Below are 19552 nucleotides of genomic sequence, written 5' to 3'. Positions count from 1 at the left end.
CACATCTTCTCTCATGATGCTGGAAGCATTGGCTTAAGGGTGAGGGAACGTGTAAAGAAATGCCATTTATACAAATTGCGGGACTCAGAGGGAGGAGGGTGGAGGAATGGGATAGGCTGGTGATGGGTAGTAAGGAGGGCACGTATTGCATGGTGCACTGGTGTTATACGCAACTATTGAATCATCGAACGTTACATCAAAAACCAGGGATGTACTGTATGGTGACTAACATAATATAATAAAAAAAATTTTTAAAAATTCCGTTTACTCAACTCTGAGCACCAAGCTTCAGTATAAGGAATGCAACTTCAAGCACCCTGATGCATGAAGAGAGAAGCTTTTTCAAATATCTGTGTTGAACTGTTAGAGAAGCACCATACGCTTAATACTAGGTAAGAGCACCATCTAGAGACAACCTTCCAAATCACATCTACCTTCATGAACATGGATCTATGTTCCAAAAGCATGTATGAAAACCTAAGGAACGTGCTGAATGCTCAAGTAAGAACACCCTTTGGAAAAGATCTTCCAACTCACCTCTTCTGTAATGAAGATGGAAGTACTTGCAGAAGTGTGAGTGAAAGCATAAGGAGAGGTTCTATCTAAGTAGTTGTGAGAACCAAGTCTGTGTTGATAGAAGGCAACATAGAAATAACATCGTGACACTTGAATATACAAGCGTTTTCCAATACGTGTGTTGAACCTTAAGGAAAGGGCAATATACACAAATCTCAGTCAGAATACCGAATAGACACCATCTTGCAAGTCACATCTTCTGTTAGGAAGATGGCAAGTTTTTCAAAAGTGCCTATGAATGCATAAGGAAAGTGTCACCTAATTTACGCTAGGAGAGAACACTCTATATAAAAGCATCTTTCATCTCATATCTGGTGTCATGACGTGGGAGCATTGTGCAAAACAGCATCTGAAAGCATCAAGATAATGCCCTTCCTTTAACTACATAAGAACACTACACAGAAAGCATCTCTCAACTCACATCTGTAATGAGGAGAAAAGCCGTTCGAAAAGGTTGTTTGAAAACTAAAAGAAAGTGCTATCAGTCCATTCAGCGAACGAAGTTTTGTAGGGAGATGGCAACATTGATCAGTGAAGATACCAGGATTTCCCAATACGTGTGTTGAACCTTAAGAAAACTGCCATAGACATAACTCTCAGTAAGAAGAGGGTATGGAAAGGGTCTTCCAACTCCCATCACCTGTTATGATGATTTACACAGGTTTCAGAGTGTGAATGAAAGCATAAGAAAAGGGCCATTAACCAATATTTAAGAAGGAACATTGTATCGAAGCCGTCTTTCAACTCACGTCTTCAGTCATGAAGATGAAACCATTTGCACAGGTGTCTAAGAAAACAGAAAGCAAGTGCCATATACTGAAGTCTAAGAAAGAACACAGTAGAGAGAGGGAGTTAAGATGGCGGAGGAGTAGGGGACCCCTTTTTCAGCCGGTCCCCTGAGTCGAGCTGGATAGGTACCAGACCAGCCTAAATAACCACGGAATCAGCCTGAGACGCAGGATGATGCATCTGGATCTCTACAAATGAACATCTCCAGCGCTGAGTATTGAGGTACCAAGAGGGGAGCTGTAAACCGTGCACGGATATCGGAAGATAAACGGAAGGGGGAGGGAGCCGCCGCGTTTGGGCGCCGGGAAGCGGCAGCCACCTGCACGGGAGAGCGGGAAGACACACAGAGGGCACCCGCGAGAGAGCGGACTGAGACCGGTGAGCCGTGAACGCGCGCGCCACCAGGCATCTCCCGGAACACCGGAATCCCGGTGTGCTCACGGGATCCAGACTGAGACCGGGAACTCCCGGAGCGCGCGCGGGGCGGCTGGCGGCTGGCGGGCCACCTGCACGGGGGAGCGGGCGGACTCGCGGTCGGCACCCGCGAAACAGCAGGCTGAGACCCTGAACCGGGTGCGCGCGCCACCAGGCTTCTCACGAAACTCCGGAATCGAGGTGTGCTCACCGGGCATAGACTGAGACCGGGAGACCCGGGAGCGTGCGGGGCTGCCGGTGGCCGGCGGCATTAGAAACACAAAGGACAGAGACGCCCCGGCCCTGGAAGTGAGGGCAGGGACACCGGGTTGGTGCGCACATCCCGGGATGCCGCAGGGTTGAGCAGCACCAACAGTAACAGAGTTAAAGTGGCCAGAACATCAGTGGAGAACGGGCCGCAATCCCTCTGTTCTGCGACAATGCAGCCTCTGCTGCTCTGACCCTCAGAAGAGGCATAGCCGGCCGCCAGGGAAAGCCGCCAGAGAACAAAAGCCTGGAAATACCGGCTCAGAGAGTGCCCATCCCCATCCTCCCTCGCAGGGGACACGGAGACTCTACCCAAACAGGGTTGCCTGAGTATCTGCACGGCAGGCCCCTCCCCCAGAACACAGAAGGCAGGCTGAAAAATCAAGAAGCCCACAACCCAGGCGCCTGGGTGGCGCAGTCATTGAGCGCCTGCCTTCCGCTTAGGGCGTGATCCCAGCGTTCCAGAAAGGAGTCCCTCATCAGGCTCCTCCACTGGGAGCCTGCTTCTTCCTCTCTCACTCCCCTGCTTCTGTTTCGTTCTTGCTGTCTGTCTCCCTCTCTCAGATAAGTAAATAAATAAAATCTTTAAAGAAGAAGCCCACATCTCTAAGATCCCTATAAAACAAGGGGCACGGCCTGGGACCCAGTCAATAATTTTGGGCTCTGGAAACCCCGCAACCTCTCTTCATCAGAATGACAAGAAGGAGAAGCCCCCCCCCAGCAAAGAAAAGACAGTGAGTCAGTGGCCTCTGCCACAGAAGTAACGGATATGGATGTAACCAAATTATCAGAAATGGAATTCAGAGTAACAATGGTCAAGATAATGAATAGACTTGAAAAAAGTATTCAGGAAAATATTACTGAGAATATACAATCCCTAAGGGCGGAAATGAGAGCGAATTTGACAGAAATTAAAAATTCTATGAGCCAAATGCAGGCAAAACTAGAGGCTCTGATGGCCAGGGTCACGGAAGCGGAGGAAAGGGTTAGTGAATTGGAGGATGGGTTAATAGAGGAAAAATTAAAAATAGAAGATGGTCTTAAAAAAATCCACGCCCACGAATGTTGGCTACGGGAGATTACTGACTCAACGAAATGATCCAATGTTAGAATCATCGGCATCCCCGAGGGGGTGGAGAAAAACAGAGGTCTAGAAGAGATATTTGAACAAATTGTAGCTGAAAACTTCCCTAATCTAGCAAGGGAAACAAAAATTCATGTCCAAGAGGCAGAGAGGACCCCTCCCAAGCTCAACCATGACAGACCTACACCACGTCACGTCATAGTGCAACTCGCAAATATGAGATCCAAGGATACAGTATTGAAAGCGGCCAGGGCAAAGAAATTTCTCACGTACCAAGGCAAAGGCATCAGAATTACATCAGACCTGTCTACACAGACCTGGAATGAGAGAAAGGGTTGGGGGAGCATTTTTAAAGCTCTTTCAGAGAAAAACATGCAGCCAAGGATCCTTTATCCAGCAAGGCTGTCATTCAGAATTGATGGAGAAATAAAGACATTTCAGAATCGACAGTCACTAGCCAATTTCGTAACCACGAAACCAGCCCTACAGGAGGTATTACGGGGGGTTCTATAAAAGTAAAAAGGCCCCAAGAGTGATACAAAACAGAAAGTCACAGCCAATACAAACAAAGACTTTACTGACAACATGGCAGAATTAAAAGCATATCTCTCAGTACTCAGCGTTAACATTAATGGTTTAAATTCTGGTTTCAAACGCCACAGGGTTGCAGATTGGATAAAAAGAAATGACCCATCCATTTGCTGTCTACAAGAGACTCATTTCGAACCCAAAGATGCATTCAGACTGAGAGTAAGGGGATGGAGTACCATCTTTCACGCAAATGGACCTCAAAAGAAAGCTGGGGTAGCAATTCTCATATCAGATAAATTGGATTTTAAACTACAGACTATAGTTAGAGATGCAGAAGGGCACTATATTATTCTTAAAGGAAGTATTCAACAAGTGGATATGACAATTATAAATATATATGCCCCCAACAGGGGAGCAGCAAGATACACAAGCCAACTCTTAACCAGAATAAAGAGACATATAGATAAAAATACATTAATAGTAGGGGACCTCAACACTCCACTCTCAGAAATAGACAGACCACCCTGGCAAAAACTAAGCAAAGAATCAAAGGCTTTGAATGCCATACTCGACGAGTTGGACCTCTTAGATATATATAGAACACTACACCCCAGAACCAAAGAATACTCATTCTATTCTAATGCCCATGGAACATTTTCAAGAATAGACCATGTTCTGGGACACAAAACAGGTCTCAGCCGATACCAAAAGATTGAAATTATCCCCTGCATATTCTCAGACCACAACGCTCTGAAATTGGAACTCAACCACAAGGAAAAATTTGGAAGAAACTCAAACACTTGGAGACTAAGAACCATCCTGCTCAGGAATGACTTGATAAACCAGGAAATCAAAAATCAAATTAAACAATTTATGGAGACCAATGAGAATGAAAATACAACAGTCCAAAACCTATGGGATACTGCAAAGGCAGTCCTAAGGGGGAAATACATAGCCATCCAAGCCTCACTCAAAAGAATAGAAAAATCTAAAATGCAGATTTTATATTCTCACCTCAAGAAGCTGGAACAGCAACAGAGGGACAGGCCTAATCCACGCACGAGGAAGCAGTTGACCAAAATTAAAGCTGAAATCAATCAAGCAGAAACCAGAAGTACAGTAGAGCAGATCAACAGGACTAGAAGCTGGTTCTTGGAGAGAATCAATAAAATTGACAGACCACTGGCAAGACTTATCCAAAAGAAAAGAGAAAGGACCCAGATTATTAAAATTATGAATGAAAAAGGAGAGGTCACGACGAACACCATTGAAATTGGAAGGATTATTAGAAACTTTTATCAACAGCTATATGCCAATAAACTAAGCAATCTGGAAGAGATGGAATCCTTCCTGGAAACCTATAAACTACCAAGATTGAAAAAGGAAGAAATCGATTTCTTAAACAGGCCAATTAATTATGAAGAAATTGAGTCAGTGATAAACAACCTTCCAAATAACAAAACTCCAGGCCCGGACGGTTTTCCTGGGGAATTCTACCAAACATTCAAAGAAGAAATAATACCTATTCTCCTAAAGCTATTTCAAAAAATAGAAACAGAAGGAAAGCTACCAAACTCATTCTATGAGGCCAATATTACCTTGATCCCCAAACCAGGCAAAGACCCCAACAAAAAGGAGAATTACAGACCGATTTCCCTAATGAATATGGACGCCAAAATCCTCAACAAGATACTTGCTAATAGAATCCAACAGTTCATTAAAAGGATTATCCACCACGATCAAGTGGGATTCATACCTGGGATGCAAGTGTGGTTCAATATTCGCAAATCAATCAGCGTGATACATCATATCAACAAGAAAAGACTCAAGAACCATATGATCCTCTCAATCGATGCCGAAAAAGCATTTGACAAAATACAGCATCCTTTCCTCATTAAAACACTTCAGAGTGTAGGAATAGAAGGTACATTTCTCAATCTCATAAAAGCCATCTATGAAAAGCCTACTGCAAATATTATTCTCAATGGGGAAAAGCTGGAAGCCTTTCCCTTAAGATCAGGAACACGACAAGGATGCCCACTCTCGCCACTATTATTCAACATAGTACTAGAAGTCCTTGCAACAGCAATCAGACAACAAAAAGGGATCAAAGGTATTCAAATCGGCAAAGAAGAAGTCAAACTGTCTCTCTTCGCAGACGACATGATACTCTATATGGAAAACCCAAAAGAAGCCACTCCCAAACTATTAGAAGTTATAGAGCAATTCAGTAACGTGGCGGGATACAAAATCAATGCTCAGAAATCAGTTGCATTTCTGTACACGAATAACGAGAACGAAGAAAGAGAAATCAGGGAATCCATCCCATTTACAATAGCACCAAAAACCATACGTTACCTTGGAATTAACTTAACCAGAGACGTAAAGGACCTTTATTCTAGAAACTATAAATCACTCTTAAAAGACATTGAGGAAGACATAAAAAGATGGAAAGATATTCCATGCTCATGGATCGGAAGAATTAACATAGTTAAAATGTCCATGCTACCCAGAGCAATCTACACTTTCAATGCTATCCCGATCAAAATACCGAGAACGTTTTTCAAAGAACTGGAACAAATAGTCCTTAAATTTGTATGGAACCAGAAAAGACCCCGAATCTCCAAGGAACTGTTGAAAAGGAAAAACAAAGCTGGGGGCATCACAACGCCGGATTTCGAGCTGTACTACAAAGCTGTGATCACAAAGACAGCATAGTACTGGCACAAAAACAGACACATAGACCAATGGAACAGAATAGAGAGCCCAGAAATGGACCCTCAGCTCTTTGGGCAACTAATATTTGATAAAGCAGGAAAAAACATCCAGTGGGAAAAAGACAGTCTCTTCAATAAATGGTGCTGGGAAAATTGGACAGCTACATGCAAAAGAATGAAACTTGACCACTCTCTCACACCATACACAAAAATAAACTCCAAATGGATGAAAGACCTCGATGTGAGACAGGAATCCATCAAAATTCTAGAGGAGAACATAGGCAGCAACCTCTACGACATCAGCCAAAGCAACCTTTTTCATGACACATCCCCAAAGGCAAGAGAAACAAAAGATAAAATGAATTTATGGGACTTCATCAAGATTAAAAGTTTCTGCACAGCCAAGGAAACAGTCAGAAAAGCTAAGAGGCAGCCCACGGAATGGGAGAATATATTTGCAAATGACACTACAGATAAAGGACTGGTATCCAAGATCTACAAAGAACTTCTCAAACTCAATACACGAGAAACAAATAAACAAATCAAAAAATGGACAGAAGATATGAACAGACACTTTTCCAATGAAGACATACAAATGGCTAACAGACACATGAAAAAATGTTCAAAATCATTAGCCATCAAGGAAATTCAAATCAAAACCACACTGAGATAGCACCTTACGCCAGTTAGAATGGCAAAAATAGACAAGGCAAGAAACAACAATTGTTGGAGAGGATGTGGAGAAAGGGGATCCCTCCTACATTGTTGGTGGGAATGCAAGTTGGTACAGCCACTCTGGAAAACCGTGTGGAGGTCCCTTAAAAAGTTAAAAATTGAGCTACCCTATGATCCAGCCATTGCACTACTGGGTGTTTACCCCAAAGATACAGACGTAGTGAAGAGAAGGGCCATATGCACCCCAATGTTCATAGCAGCAATGTCCACAATAGCTAAATCGTGGAAGGAGCCGAGATGCCCTGCAACAGATGACTGGATTAAGAAGTTGTGGTCCATATACACAATGGAATATTACTCAGCAATCAGAAAGAATGAGTTCTCAACATTTGCTACAACATGGACGGCACTGGAGGAGATAATGCTTAGTGAAATAAGTCAAGCAGAGAAAGACAACTATCATATGATTTCTCTCATCTATGGAACATAAGAACTAGAATGATCAGTAGGGGAAGAAAGGGATAAAGAAAGGGGGGGGTAATCAGAAGGGGGAATGAAACATGAGAGACTATGGACTATGAGAAACAAACTGAGGGCTACAGAGGGGAGGGGGGTGGGGGAATGGGATAGACCGGTGATGGGTAGTAAGGAGGGCACATATTGCATGGTGCACTGGGTGTTATACACAACTAATGAATCATCGAGCCTTACATCGAAAACCGGGGATGTACTGTATGGTGACTAACATAATATAATAAAAAATCATTATTAATAAAAAAAAATAATAAAAGGTGGAAAAAAAAAGAAAGAAAGAACACAGTAGAGAAAACATCTTGCATCTCACAGTCTTCTGTCATGAAAATGGAAGCATGTGCAAAAATGTGTACAAAAACATGAACATAAAGTGCTTGCCTTAACTCTATAGAACACTTTATAGACACCAATACTCAACTAACAGCTTCTGTCGTGAAGATGGAAGCCTTGGGAAGAGTGTGTGCAGGCTGTAAAGAAAGTGCCGTCTACTTAATTGTGAGCACCAAGTCTGTGTAGAGAGAATACAATATCAAACCCACCTCCTTATGAATGAGTCAATCAGGGTTTTCTTCCCTGTGTGTTGAACCTTAAGGAAAGTGCCATAAACTTAATAGTAGTAGAGAACACTGGATAGATAGCATCTTACAACCCACAACTTCTGTCATGAAGTCTGAAAACATTTGCAACATTGTGTTGAAAGCATATGGAAAGTGGCAGTGACTTAGCTTCAAGAAGGGACCATACCGAATCCATCCTTCGAAGCACGTCTTCTTTCATGAAGTCGGAAGCATTCTCAGAAGTGTGTTTCTCAGCACAAGGGAATTATCGTACGCTTAACTGTACGAAAGAACTCCATAGAAAACCATCTGAAACTCACATCTTCCCTCATGAACCTGGAAGCATTGGCTCAAGGGTGAGGGAATGTGTAAAGAAATGCCGTATACTCAACTCTGAGCACCAAGCCTCTGTATAGAGAATGCAACTTCAAACATCGTGACACATGAAGAGAGAGGCTTTTTCAAATATCTTTGTTGAACGGTAAGAGACGTGCCATAAGCTTAACACTAAGAAAGAACACCGTCTAGGGACAACCTTCCTAATCACATCTACCTTCATGAACATGGATGTATTTTCCAAAAGTATGCATGAAAATAAGGACCGTGCTGTATGCTCTAATAAGAACACCCTTTGGAAAAGATCTTCCAACTTACAACTTCTGTAATGAAGGTGGAAGTACTTGCAGAAGTGTGATAGAAAGCATAAGGAAAGGTTCTATCTACGTAGTTGTGAGAACCAAGTCTATGTTGATAGAGGGCAACTTCGAACTAACATCGTGACCCATGAATACACACGCGTTTTCCAATACGTGTCTTGAACCTTACAAAAAGGGCAATATACACAAATCTCAGTCAGAACACCGAATAGACACCATCTTCGAAGCACATCTTCTGTTAGGAAGATGGCAAGGTTTTCAAAAGTGCCTACGAATGCATAAGGAAAGTGTCACCTAATTTATGCTAGGAGAGAACACTCTATATGAAAGCATTTTCCACCTCAAATATGGTGTAATGAAGGATGAGCTTTGTGCAAAACGGTGTCTGCAACTAACAAGATAATGCCCTTTGTGTAGCTACATAAGAACACTACACAGAAAGCATCTCTCAATTCATATCTGTCAATGAGGAGGAAAGCCATTCGAAAAGCTTGTTTGAAAACGAAAAGAAAGTGCCATCAGTCCATTCAGCGAACCAAGTTTGTGTAGAGAGATGGCAACATTGATCAGTGAAGATACCAGGATTTCCCAATACGTGTGTTGAACCTTAAGGAAACTTCTACAGACGTAAGTCTCAGTAAGAAGAGGGTATGGAAAGGGTCTTCCAACACCCATCGTCTGTCATGATGATGGAAGCACGTTTCAGAGTGGGAACGAAAGCATAAGGAAAGGGCCATTAACCAATCTTTAAGAAAGAACATTGTATCGAAGCCGTCTTTCAACTCACGTCGTCAGTCGTGAAGACGAAACCGTTTGCACAGGTCTATAAGAAAACATAAGGATAGTGCCATATACTGAAGTGTAATAAAGAACACCGTAGAGAAAGCATCTTGCATCTCACAGTCTTCTGTCATGAAAACGGAAGCATGTGCAAAAGTGTACAAAAACATAAACATAAAGCGCTTGGCTTAACTCTATAGAAGCACACTGTATATACACCATGTCTCAACTCACAAGTTCTGTTGTGAAGATGGAAGCCTTGGCAAGAGTGTGTGTGAGCCTATAAAGAAAATGCTGTCAACGTAATTGTGAGATCCAAGTCTGTGTAGAGAGAATACAATATCGAACCCACCTCCTGACGAATGAATCAACCAGGGTTTTCTTCCCAGTGTGTTGAACCTTAAGGAAAGGGCCATAAACTTAATAGTAGGTGAGAACACTGGATAGATAGCATCTTACAACCCACAACTTCTGTCATGTAGACGGAAATGTTTGCAACGTTGTGTTGAAAGCATAAGGAAAGGGGCAGAGACTTAGCTTCAAGAAAGGACCGTACCGAATCCATCCTTCAAGGCACGTCTTCTTTCATGAAGTTGGAAGCATTCTCAGAAGTGTGTTTCTCAGCAGAAGGAAATTATCGTACGCTTAACTGTATGAAAGAACTCCATAGAAAACCATCTGAAACTCACATCTTCTCTCATGAAGCTGGAAGCATTGGCTCAAGTGTGAGGGAATGTGTAAAGAAATGCCATTTACTCAACTCTGAGCACCAAGCCTCTGTATAGAGAATGCAACTTCAAACATCCTGACACATGAAGAGAGAAGCTTTTTCAAATATACGTGTGTAGAGTCAACCTTCCAAATCACATCTACCTTCATGAACATGGATGTATTTTTCATAAGTGTGTATGAAAACCTAAGGAACATGCTGAATGCTCAAGTAAGAACACCCTTTGGAAAAGATCTTCCAACTCACCTCTTCTGTAATGAAGATGGAAGTACTTGCAGAAGTGTGAGTGAAAGCATAAGGAAAGGTTCTATCTAAGTAGTTGTGAGAACCAAGTCTGTGTTGTTAGAAGGCAACATTGAGCTAACATCGCGACCCCTGAATATACACGCATTTTTCAATACATGCGTTGAACCTTAAGGAAAGGGCAATATACACAAATCTCAGTCAGAACACCGAATAGACACCATCTTGCAAGTCACATCTTCCGTTAGGAAGATGGCAAGTTTTTCAAAAGTGCCTACGAATGCATAAGGAAAGTGTCACCTAATTTACGCTAGGAGAGAACACTCTATATAAAAGCATCTTTCACCTTATATCTGGTGTCATGACGTGGGAGCATTGTGCAAAACGGCATCTGAAAGCATCAAGATAATGCCCTTCCTTTAACTACGTAAGAACACTACATAGAAAGCATCTCTCAACTCACATCTGCCATGAGGAGGAAAGCAGTTCAAAAAGGTTGTTTGAAAATGAAAAGAAAGTGCTATCATTCCATTCAGCAAATGAAGTTTGCGTAGGGAGATGGCAACATTGATCAGTGAAGATACCAGGATTTCCCAATACATGTGTTGAACCTTAAGAAAACTGCCATAGACGTAACTCTCAGTAAGAAGAGGGTATGGAGGGGGAGTTAAGATGGTGGAGGAGTAGGGGACCCCTTTTTCAGCCGGTCCCGAGTGGAGCTGGATAGATACCAGACCAGCCTGAACATCCACGGAATCAGCCTGAGACACAGGAAGATACATTTGGATCTCTACAAATGAACATCTCCAGCGCTGAGTATTGAGGTAAGAAGCGGGGAACCGGGAAACGCCTCACAGATATCAGAAGATAAACAAAAGGGGGAGGGAGCCACTGCGTTTGGGCGCCGGGAAGCGGTAGCCACCTGCACAGGGGAGCGGGCGGACTCCCGGACTGGTGGAGACCATGAGCCGGAACACACGAGACCAGACTAAGGGCTGGAGTTCTGGAGCATTTCGGGCGGTTGGTGGCTGGCCACTGGCGGTATTAGAAATACAAAGGACAGAGATACGCCGGCCCTGGAAGTGAGGGCTAGAACCCCGGGTGTGGCACACATCCCGGGATGCTGCAGGGTTGAGCAGCACCAACAGAATCAGAGTTAAAGTGGCCAGATCATAAGTGGAGAATGGTCCACAATCCCTCTGTTCTGAGACAGAGGCTGAGATTCAGCCACTGCTGCTTTGACTCTCAGAAGAGGCACAGCAAACCACCAGGGAAAGCTGCCAGAGAACAAAAGCCTGGAAATACGGGCTCACAGTGTGCCCAACGCCATCCCCCCTCACAGGGGACACGGAGACTACCAAAACAGGGTTGCCTGAGTATCGGCGCGGCAGGCCCCTCCCCCAAAAGGCAAGCTGAAAAAGCCACATCCCTAAGATCCCTATAAAACAAGGGCGCACTGCCTGGGTCCTGGTCAATAACTTGGGCTCTGGACAACCCTGCAACCCCTCCTCATCAGAATGACGAGAAGGAGAAATCCCCCCCAGGAAAGAAAAGACAATGAGTCTGTGGCCTCTGCCACAGAACTAATGGATATGGATATAACCAAATTATCAGAAATGGAATTCAGAGTAACAATGGTCAAGATGATGTGTAGACTTGAAAAAAGTATTAAGGAAAATGTTAATGAATTTCTAAGGGTGGAAATGAGAGTGAATCTGGCAGAAATTAATAATTCTATGATCCAAATGCAGTCAAAACTAGAGGCGCTGATGGCCAGGGTGAATGAGGCAGAAGAACGTATCAGCAAATTGGAGGATCAGTTAGTAGAAGAGAAAGCTAAAATAGAATCTGGAGTAAAAAAAAATCCAAGCTCAAGTATGTAGGTTACGGGAGATTACTGGCTCAATGAAACGAACCAATGTCAGCATAATGGGCATCCCTGAGAAGTTGGAGAAAAACGGAGGTCTAGAAGAGATATTTGAACAAATTGTACCTGAAAACTTCCCTAATCTAGCAAGGGAAACAAACATTCGTGTCCAAGAGGCAGAGAGGACCCCTCCCAAGCTCAACCACGACAAACCTATGCCACATCACGTCATAGTGCATTTCGCAAATATTAGATCCAAGGATACAGTATTGAAAGTGGCCAGGGCAAAGAAATTTCTCACGCACCAAGGCAAAGATATCAGAATTACGTCAGACCTGTCTACACAGACCTGGAATGAGAGAAACGGTTGAGGAGGGGCATTTTTAAAGCTCTTTCAGAGAAAAACGTGCAGCCAAGGATTCTTTATCCAGCAAGGCTGTCATTCAGAATTGATGGAGAAATAAAGACCTTCCAGAATCGCCAGTCATTGACCAATTTCGTAACCACAAAACTAGCCCAACAGGAGATATTACGGGGGGTTCTATAAAGGTAAAAAGGCCCCAAGAGTAATACAGAACAGAAAGTCACAATCTATAGAAACAAAGACTTTACTGGCAACATGGCATCATTAAAATCATATCTCTCAATATTCAGTTTCAATGTAAATGGCCTAAATGCTCCCATAAAACACCACAGGGTGGCAGATTGGATAAAAAGACATGACCCATCCATTTGCTGTCTACAAGAGACTCATTTTGAACCTAAAGATACATTCAGACTGAAAGTAAAGGGATGGAATACCAATTTTCACGCCAATAGACCTCAAAAGAAAGTTGGGGTAGCAATTCTCATATCAGACAGATTGGATTGTAAACTAAAGACTATAGTTAGAGATACAGAAGGGCACTATATTATTCTTAAAGGCTGTATCCTACAAGTGGATATTACAATTATAAATATATATGCCCCCAAAAGGGGTGCAGCAAGATACACAAGCCAACACTTAACCACAATAAAGAGACAGAGAGATAAAAATACATTAATAGTAGGGGACCTCAACACTCCACTCTCAGAAATACAGAGCACCCATACAGAAAATCAACAAAAAAACAAGGGCTTTGAATGCCATATTCGATGAGTTGGACCTCATAGATACATATAGAACACTACACCATAGAACCAAAGAATACTCATTCTATTGTAATGCCCATGGAACATTCTCAAAAATAGACCAGGTTCTGGGTCACAAAACAGGTCTCAACCGATACCAAAAGACTGGAATTATTCCCTGCATTTTCTCAGACCATAATGCTTTGAAATTGGAACCCAACCACAAGGAAAAATTTGAAAGAAACTCAAGCACTTGGAGACTATGAACCATCCTGCTCAGGAATGATTCGATAAACCAGGAAATCAAAAATCAATTTAAACAATTTATGGAGACCAACAAGAATGAAAACACAACGGTCCAAAACCTATGGGATACTGCAAAGGCAGTCCTAACAGGGAAAAACAGCCATCCAAGCCTCACTCAAAAGAATAGAAAAATCTAAAATGCAGTTTTTATATTCTCACCTCAAGAAGCTGGAACAGCAACAGATGGACAGGCCTAATCCACTCACGAGGAAGCAGTTGACTAAAATTAGAGCAGAAATCAATGAATTAGAAACCAGGAGTACAGTAGAGCAGATCAACAGAACTAGAAGCTGGTTCTTTGAGAGAATCAATAAAATTGACAAACCACTGGCAAGACTTATCCAAAAGAATAGAGAAAGGACCCAAATTGATAAAATTATGAATGAAAAGATAGAGGCCATGACCAACACCAATGAAATTGGAAGGATTATTAGAAACATTTATCAACAGCTTTATGATAATAAAGTAAGCAATCTGGATGAGATGGAGGACTTCCTGGAGACCTATAAACTACCAAGACTGACACAGGAAGAAATTGATTTTTTAAAAAGGTCAATTAATTATGAAGAGATTGAAACAGTGATAAAGAACCTTCCAAAAAAAAAACCTTCAGGCCCAGATGGTTTTCCTAAGGATTCTACCAAACATTCAAAGAAGAAATAATACGTATTCTCCTAAAGCTACCAAACTCATTCTATGAGGCAAATAGTACCTTGATCCCCAAACCAGGCAAAAACCCCCTCAAAAAGGAGAATTACAGACCGATTTCCCTAATGAATATGGATGCCAAAATCCTCAACAAGATCCTGGCTAATAGAATCCAAGAGTACATTAAAAGGATTATCCATCATGACCAAGTGGGATTCATCCCTGGGATGCAAGGGTGGTTCCACATTCACAAATCTATCAGTGTCTTAGATTTTATCCAGAAGGAAAAATTCAGAAATCATATGATTCTCCCAATAGATGCAGAAAAAGCATTTGACAAAATACAGCATCCTTTCCTGATTAAAACCCTTCAGAGTGTAGGGATAGAGGGTACATTCCTCAACCTCATAAAAACCATCTATGAAAAGCCTACAGCAAATATCATTCTCAATGTGGAAAAGCTGGAAGCCTTTGCCTTAAGATCAGGAACACAACAAGGATACCCACTCTCGCCACTATTATTCAACATAGTACTAGAAGTCCTTGCAACAGCAATCAGACGACAAAAAGTTATAAAACATATCCAAATTGGCAAAGAAGAAGTCAAAATATCTCTATTCGCAGATGACATGATACTCTATATGGAAAACCCAAAAGAATCCACTCCCAAACTATTAGAAGTTATAGAGCAATTCAGTAATGTGGCGGGATACAAAATCAATGCTCAGAAATCAGTTGCATTTCTATACACGAATAATGAGACTGAAGAAAAAGAAATTAGGGAGTCCATCCCATTTACAATAGCACCGAAAACCATACGTTACCTTGGAATTAACTTAACCAGAGACGTAAAGGACCTATATTCTTGAAACTATAAATCACTCTTGAAAGATATTGAAGAAGACACAAAAATGGAAAAATATTCCATGCTCATGGATTGGAAGAATTAACATAGTTAAAATGTCCATGCTACCCAGAGCCATCTACACTTTCAATGCTATCCTGATCAAAATACCGATGACATTTTTCAAAGAACTGGAATAAATAGTCCTTAAATTTGTATGGAACCAGAAAAGGCCCCGAATCACCAAGGAACTGTTGAAAAGGAAAAACAAAGCTGGGGGCATCACCATGCCGGATTTTGAGCTGTACTACGAAGCTGTGATCACAAAGACAGCATGGTACTGGCACAAAAACAGACACATAGACCAATGGAACAGAAGAGAGAACCCAGAAATGGACCCTCGAGTTTATGGTCAACTAATGTTTGACAAAGCAGAAAAAACATCCAGTGGAAAAAAGACAGTCTCTTCAATAAATGGTGCTGGGAAAATTGGACAGCTACATGCAAAAGAATGAAACTTGACCACTCTCTCACACCATACACAAAGATAAACTCCAAATGAATGAAAGACCTCGATGTGAGACAGGAATCCATCAGAATCCTAGAGGAGAACATAGGCAACAGCCTCTATAACATCGACCACAGCAACCTTTTTCATGACACATCCCCAAAGGCAAGAGAAACAAAAGATACAATGAACATGTGGGACTACATCAAGATAAAAAGCTTCTGCACAGCCAAAAAACTAAGAGGCAGCCCACGGAATGGGAGAATATATTTGCAAATGATGCTACAGATAAAAGACTGGTATCCAAGATCTACAAAGAACTTCTCAAACTCACGAGAAACAAATAAACAAATCAAAAAATGGGCAGAAGATATGAACAGACACTTTTCCAATGAAGACATACAAATTGCTAACAGACACATGAAAAAATGTTCAAAATCACTAGCCATCAGGGAAATTCAAATCAAAACCACACTGAGATACCACCTTACGCCAGTTAGAATGGCAAAAATGGACAAGACAAGAAACAACAATTGCTGGAGAGGATGTGGAGAAAGGGGAACCCTCCTACATTATTGGTGGGAATGCAAGTTGGTACAGCCACTCTGGAAAACAGTGTGGAGGTCCCTTAAAAAGTTAAAAATTGAGCTACCCTATGACCCAGCCATTGCACTACTGGGTATTTACCCCAAAGATACAGACGTAGTGAAGAGAAGGGCCATGTGCACCCCAATGTTCATAGAACCATTGTCCACAATAGCTAAGTCGTGGAAGGAACCGAGATGCCCTTCAACAGATGACTGGATTAAGAAGCTGTGGTCCATATATACAATGGAATATTACTCAGCTATCAGAAAGAATGAGTTCTCAACATTTGCTGCAACATGGACGGCACTGGAGGAGATAATGCTAAGTGAAATAAGTCAAGCAGAGAAAGACAACTATCATATGATTTCTCTCATCTATGGAACATAAGAACTAGGAAGATCGGTACGGGAAGAAAGGGATAAAGAAAGGGGGGTAATCAGAAGGGTGAATGAAGCATGAGAGACTATGGACTATGAGAAACAAACTGAGGGCTTCAGAGGGGAGGGGGGTGGGGGAATGGGATAGACTGGTTATGGGTAGTAAGGAGGGCACGTATTGCATGGTGCACTGGGTTTTATATGCAACTAATGAATCATTGAACTTTACATCAGAAACCAGGGATATACTGTATGCTCTCTAAGATAATATAATAAAAACATTTTAAAAATAATAATAATTAATAATAATGATAATGATGATGATGTTATGGTCACCTAAGGATTTGGATCTCCCTTGTCAGACAACATGGCTCTGGTCCAGATAAGGATGAAGACACAACCTCAGCCCATGAAGCAAAGCCCACACCCTCAGGGATCCTGACACGCCTCACGGGTGAATAGTTCCGATGCTACATGGAGTTGTCTGAGTCTAAACGATACAGGCAACCTCCAGCATTCATTCTGTTTTCTTCATCAATTCCCCAGCTCAAGTCGCAAGTGACTCACCAGGTCAAGCTTCCGGAGCCCCAGATGGACCTCCAGGTAAGCACCCCCACCCCAGCGGGGGAAAAAAAACCATGAACACTCACAAAGGATTCTTTTAATATTTCATAAGACTGTTTTCCCATTGTTTAATTAAACCGGGAAATACAAATGCACAGATAGCCCCTTCCAGTAGCAGGTCCGATTCACTTCACTGATCGAAATAAGAGCAGGAAATAAAAGAGTAACAGATTTTCTGAGGACCCATCATGTCCATCACCTCAGGTTTGAAACTTCGCAGACATGCAAGGAAAGAAGCACCACCAAACATCTCAGCCTGGCAAATCTGACAGTCTGAATTGGAGTGACAGGGACAGACAATGAGGCTGTGTGTGCTGGCTGAGTCTGGTGGCCCTGAATCAGGGGCTTGGCCAGCTCTTCACCTGTGCCTCACCTGTCCTCAGCCAGTAACCAGCTCGCAGCCCTCGCCTGTCACAACGGTTACACGGGAGACCCACAGCCACCCCGGGAGCCCGCCCTGCCCACACCCTGCTGCAGAATGCACTCAGCTCTCCTCTGGGACCCATCACCTCTACCCAGACCTGGAACTCCCCTGTCTGCTGCAAAGCTCCAGTATTCCCCCTCTTCTTCCAAAATTACACTGGCCCAAGACTTTCCTGAGAAAGGGAGAAGGCTACCTAATGAATGGTTCACACCTTCTTTCCCTTTCTTTCATATTTATCTCCACTTATCTTCCTACCTGTGCAAACTGTTAAGTGATGTATGCATGGAACATGAACGTGCTCTGAGATCTCAATCTTTCATTGCAGCCTTCTCAGGCCTCCTTATGCAATAAAATACCATATCCCTAGGACAGGGAGTTTTAAAATTATTATTTACAGAATAATACAGGCCAAATCACCTCGTTTTTAGTTGCTCTTCACTAGGCAGAACAGTTTCTGTGTAAAAAGACTTTCCACAGATATGACCTTCCGTTAATTTCTCTTTTTCTTTTTTTTTAAATTTTTTATAATGTTATGTAGTCACCATACACTACATACTTAGTTTTTGATGTAGTGTTCCATGATTCATTGTTTGCATACAACACCCAGGGCTCCATGCAATATGTGCCTTCCTTAATACCCAACACCGGCCTATCCCAATCCCCCTCCCCTCCCCTCTGAAGCCCTCAGTTTGTTTCCCAGAGTCCATAGTCTTTCGTGGTTCATTCCCCCTTCTGTTCACCTCACCCTTCATTCTTCCCTTCCTTCTCCTACTGATCTCCCTGCTATTTCTCCTGTTCCATAAATGAGTGAATCCATATGATAATTGCCTTTCTCTGCTTGACTTATTTCACCTTCCAGCAATCTCATAAGGAGGAAACAGAAACTCTGTGGGATAACCTGACTCACCCAGTGTCAGGCAAGCGGTTCCAGAACTCAGCCCAGGGCTCCTGTCTTCAAGCCCCTTGAAGCCACCAGCATGCCTCTATCCAAAGGAATTCCCAAAGACTCTCCTTCTGACTCCACCACCAAAGAAACGACAGAGAGAATATGGCACCTCAAAATATCGAGATGATACATCTAGTAAAGCTAGATAGTCAAGCTCAACTTTTAAACAGGAAAAGGCTGCTTTGAATAATTTTGAATTTTCTCTCAACCCTCATTGTAACTCTTTAGATGAAAAGACTAATCAGTGATGAAACATCACCTTTGACAAATGACAAGACATCATCCACATCTGTATCTGATGAAAAAAAAGCCATCTAACTCTAAATGGTGGCTACTCACCCATATCTTAGGCCCAACTGAATAAACACTGTTAGATGTAGATCTTAAAAATACACAAAGAGTAAATCTCACCTTCCCTTTCTAATGAAAGAGTGTTTCTAGGAAACAGCTGTTCAAAATACATTCATAAGCAGTCAATGAACAGAGAAAATGGGATCCCCTGCAAAGTGATCCAGGCTCAGAAACTAAGTACCTCCTTCACCAAATCCAGAACGCTGACAACTATTACTTAAGTTTTACTTCATGGCTCAACTAGAGAAAAGAGAAAATCCCAGGAGATGGTGGGTTAATGAGAGATTTTACCTCCAGTCCTGATGTGGATATGACATTTCTCCAAATGGACCTGCCACTTTCTCTGAACACTGGCGTCCTATGTCAAGCTGCCTCACTGACTCAGATGCAGACGTTCAAAACCTCA

This window comes from Ursus americanus, chromosome 18 (assembly GCF_024610735.1).
Source record: "Ursus americanus isolate L20-20 chromosome 18, mUrsAme1.1.p, whole genome shotgun sequence".
Lineage (NCBI taxonomy): Eukaryota > Metazoa > Chordata > Mammalia > Carnivora > Ursidae > Ursus > Ursus americanus.
Note: the sequence above shows the minus strand (reverse complement) of the source record.